At 54.5% G+C, this 4,575-nt stretch overlaps 1 pseudogene; it reads left to right on the top strand.

Moving 5' to 3' along the window:
• The first annotated feature begins 1,139 nt into the window (after positions 1 to 1,139).
• On the top strand, positions 1,140 to 2,417 carry LOC136154588 (protein EOLA1-like; annotated as a pseudogene).
• The last annotated feature ends 2,158 nt before the right edge of the window (positions 2,418 to 4,575 follow it).

Here is a 4,575-nt window from a genome sequence, read left to right as displayed (position 1 = left end):
GATCACATAGGGCCTCGTGGGCCTGTGAGAACTGTGGCTCTGCTGTGCTCCGGGAGGGAAAGGTCCAGAAGGCCCTGAGCGGGGTGCCCGTGGGACCTTGTCCCCATCCTCACAGTCATGTGGAAACGGAGGCCCCTTGCAAGGTGCTGAGACCCTGCTGACGTTAAGGCTCGTGGCTCTGCTCCTCTGCCTCCACCCCCCTCCAGTGAGCAGAGACCACCCCCTCCAGGTACAGGGAAAGAAGTGAGAATGGTGGTGCGTGTGTTCAAGTCCCCTGCAGTCATGGGCTACATATCTATGCCTCCGTGCCTCCTCAGCCGTCGAACGAGGTGACGATAACCTAGTGGATTATTTGAAGTCTGAATTCTGTGATCCCTACATGGTGCCATCCTAGACCCTGGTGATGACATGGAGTGCACCCATCTCAGTAGTTCCTGCACTTCTTTGTTCTTTCTCTAGGCTCTGAGCAGGGCCCGGGACATCTGCTGACAGTGGAGGCAGTGGTATGGGAAGGACTGGGTGGAAAATGGCTCCCAAAGTTACAGGGAAGACACCTGGCAGGGTTTTTGAGGTCCAGGGTGCCCCATGGCCGAGTCCACATTGGTTAGCATAGATCTGCCCTCATCATCCCTGGGCTAAGACGGGGGATCTGCAGAGCATGGGCAGTGATGGGGCCGCAGAGCTGAAAAGTGGGGTGGTGGCAGGGAGTGGGGGAAGCCAAGCCCAGGACAATGCCTATCTGTGCTGGGAGAGGACCAGAGCCTGGTCTCTGGGCTGTGAAGACAGGGGGCTTGTGCTCCCTCCTCAGTGCTCTCAGGGTTTCAGGGCCCTCTGTCTTGGATCTCACCTCATGCCTTTCTCCCACTGTCCCACCCTCCTTGCTGACCTCCCCACAGACTGCATGGGATGGATGGGTCCTCTCGGTTACCACCATGCCATCAGTGAACTGTGTGGAGATAGATGGAAAGAGCCAGCTTTCTCTGACCCATGCTTTCTGTGTCAGCAGATTTGGAGGATGCTCAGGCTCATGGGGCTGAGGTCCAGCCCAGGGCTGTGAGCTTGCAGGCCACTGAATCACACTCCTGACCTTTGTGGTTTTGTGTTTCTGCAGCCACATGAAGACCTGGGAGCCCTGGGAGATGAAGTTCGGCTGTCTGCTCTTCTGACGGCCCTATGCGGGTTTTGTCTTAAACGGTGTCAAGACCCTGGAGATGGAGATGCCATAGCAGCCCATGCTACGTGGCCACCAGCACTATACCCTGGCCGTCCACATGGCACACCGGGACTGGGAGGACGCGGCCTGGCGGGAGCTGCTGGAGCAGAGGCTGGGGATGAGCCCCACCCAGATCCAGGCCTTGCTGCGGGACGGGGTAAAGTTCAGTCATGGAGTGATCGTGGGTAAGTGATGCCCTGCCTCCTGCTGCCCGCATGGCCCCCAGCACTGCCCTGGATCTTGGCCGGATTGTGCTTGTTTGTTTTCTGTTGAACTAGTTTGTGAGGTTGGGCGTGGCGGCTGAGGTTTCTTCAGAGGGACAGCAAGGGTCCCTGGGCTGGGAGCCAGCTGCCCGAGGTGCCTGATCACCACTCTGGGCCTCAGTCCCCGTTTGTGCTTGAGGCAGAGGTGGGTCCAGGTCTGCACGTGGCACTTGTCTGTGTGTCTGTTTCCCCACGTGTGTCTGTGTTCCCGGCAGAGACCATGAGAGGCAGTAAAGCACAAAGCCTGGGTTCCACACCCACACTGCCTGAAGCAGGGCCTAAGCAAGTCCCCTGACTCCCCAGGCGTGAGGCCCCACAGCAACACCTGTCTGCTGGTAAATCCCTTGGGGACCTGATGTCTGCTGGCCCCTGCTGGGGCCCTCCTTCTCTGTCCCTGTGGCCTGCAGTGGGCAGACTGAGAGCTGCCCGTGGCCTGGTGGGTTCATGGGGCACCAGGCCTCTCCATTTCATTTTGCTCCCTCCCTCGCTTGGCCTCGCTGTGAGTTCCCTTTGCTGAGGTGAGCCCGTCTGAAATGCTCAGCCAGAGGACCCAGTTCACCTCGGGTTCCCTCCATGATATGGTCTTAGTCTCAAGCAGGTGCAACTTTGAATGACCTTGTTCTCATTCTGTGTCCTGTCTTTGCACACATCTCATGGTCATCGGGAGCATTTAGCTGTGCCTAGAAAACCTAGGTCCCGACTAGGTGGAGGAGCTGGAGAATCAAGGCCTGCTACCCGACCTGCAACAGAAGTACATGACTGCGCTTGCCAACCCCCGCTGGCTGCTGCAGTCCATCGATGGGAGGGGCGGGAAGGACATCTTCCAGGTGGACGTCCTCCAGCACCTGGTCCTCTTTGGGCAGGAGGCCTGTCCAGACTGGGCTCTCGAGAGGAAAGTGACCGAGAGACCAGAACATGCTGATACCATGCAGTCACCATAGCGCTCGGACTTGCCCATCTGGTTCTGTCTGAATCGACCCTGTGCTGTGGTGCCCACTTGGTGCGGGACTAGGGACAGGGACTCCCCTCATGTGATGCTGCTCTGGAATCAGTGAGAGTCTCTGGGACTTAGACCTTTATGAATTGATGGCGTTGCCAGTTGTTTTGGCCCTGCTGGATCTGGGTGGTTGAGAGAAATGTGTTGTGGAAACAGGTTAGTGTTTTTCCCTCTCTGTTCTGGTCCGAAGTCCCGGATGTTGGAACAATGACCAGGGGGTGATAGGGGAAGACTGGGGGCAGGGCTGCACATCGGCAGGCAGAGAGGCCCACAGGCCCAGAAACAGGCCACTGTTTATCCTTGCACGTGACCCTTGTCCTACTGTAAAGTGTCCCTTGGCTCTCAAAGCATGTGTGTTGGACGCAGTGCCTGGCCGCCTCACGCCCAAAGAGAGGCTCCTAAATACAGCTGTGAGGGCAGAGCGACTAGGGCTGGTGTTCACCGTGTGGAAACCTTGTACTTGTCTTTGGGTTTGGGGTAATGTGTTTGCAAGGCACTTGGCGGCTGGCGTGACCCTGCTTTCCAGTGAGTCTCCTGGGGAGGCCCCTGGATAGGGAGCTGGGACACTCAGCTGCTGATCAGAAACTTGTGGCATCGTTGGGGGACACTTGAGGATCTCTTCTGCTGCAGGGTGCATGACTCATGGAAGGTGACACCCCAAAGGTCGGGAGCCCAGTTGGGCCGTCTGCTGAGTGGCAGGCAAGGCCCAGGGACCTGTCTGTCCTGGGCTTGGCTCAGCACTCGGCTCATGAGTCAGATGCTTGGATGAATCTGTGAAATGCTGCTGTTTCAGATGAAAAGGGACCGTGGGAACTGGACCAAAGCCTGCATGGGGTGTGGGCTTCTAGCCTTTTCTGGCTCATCTTGTGCCATGTGTGAATACAATGGACAGATAGAAAGAACACAGACTCACAGTTCTTGTTTGATTGTTTATTATCTCCAGTGGAGTTTTGCTTTACTTTATTAGAGCCAGAAATCTATTTTGATTACAAAAGAGTGCTTTTGAGTGTCCCTCGGGATCTGGCAGCTCAGCGATTGGGCTTGTTCTTGACCTGCTCACAGAGGGCACACTTATAATCTGAGGATTCTCCCTGCTCCTCCTTTGACTCAGGGGTTTCGACTGGGACCATGACTGAAAAGAGCGCCATCAGGATGGAGTAACAGGTTGAAAGGTTGTTGCTGACCCATGAAGATTGGGATTCTTGGCCTTCGGAGGAGAATTCAATCCGGGGCCAGAGACAAGGCTTGATCACTCAGAACTTTTGTGTAATAAAGTTTATCAAAGTATAAACGAGATAGAGAAAGCTTCTGACATAGGCATCTGAAGGCGGCAGAAAGAGTACCCCCCTACTAGTTTTGAGCTGGATGTTATATACTCACTAGTAGTCTGTTAATGAAAGAAAGGAATGTCTTAAAACTCAGAATGGCACCAGGCCTCTCATCCATAAGATGTATTTTGGGATACTCTTGGCACCAGAGGAGTCATCCCAGGCCATAAAGCAATTGACTTGAATCTTGTAGAAGGGCAGATCACCATACAAATAGTTTCGTTTACATAGGTTAAGGGAACAATGTCTGAGTATAACATGGTTTGTCAAGTCAGTTCTGAGCCATTAGAGTCTGGGGTAAAAGCATAGTATGTTAATACAGCTTGAGACAAGCATTTCCATAAGAAAAATACATTGGTTAACTCAAGGTTTGAGAATAGTCAACTTCAGGTGGAACCAGGTGTCATTATGGCAACACAGTATTTTAAGAGAAACCTCCTTTTAAAATTTGTGTCAATTCAGTTCAGTTCAGTTCAGTTGCTCAGTCGTGTCCGACTCTACGACCCTGTGAACCACAGCACGCCAGGCCTCCCTGTCCATCACCAACTCCCAGAGTCCACCCAAACCCATTTCCATTGAGTTGGTGATGCCATCCAACCGTCTCATCCTCTGTCTGCAGGAGCAAGGAGGAGACTGGGAGCGAGGAGGTTGAGGTGGATGCAGCCTCCCCCGCCTCAGCCCCCAAGAGCTACACATTCACCGGGCCCTGGGCCTCTCCTGGATCCTAAAGGTCTTCCTTGGGCTTGCTCAGCTCAGTCATCCTGACCACGAGTG

Source organism: Muntiacus reevesi, chromosome X (assembly GCF_963930625.1).
Source record: "Muntiacus reevesi chromosome X, mMunRee1.1, whole genome shotgun sequence".
NCBI lineage: Eukaryota > Metazoa > Chordata > Mammalia > Artiodactyla > Cervidae > Muntiacus > Muntiacus reevesi.
The sequence above is the reverse complement of the archived record's forward strand: the minus strand, read 5'-3'. Positions and strand labels throughout refer to the sequence as shown.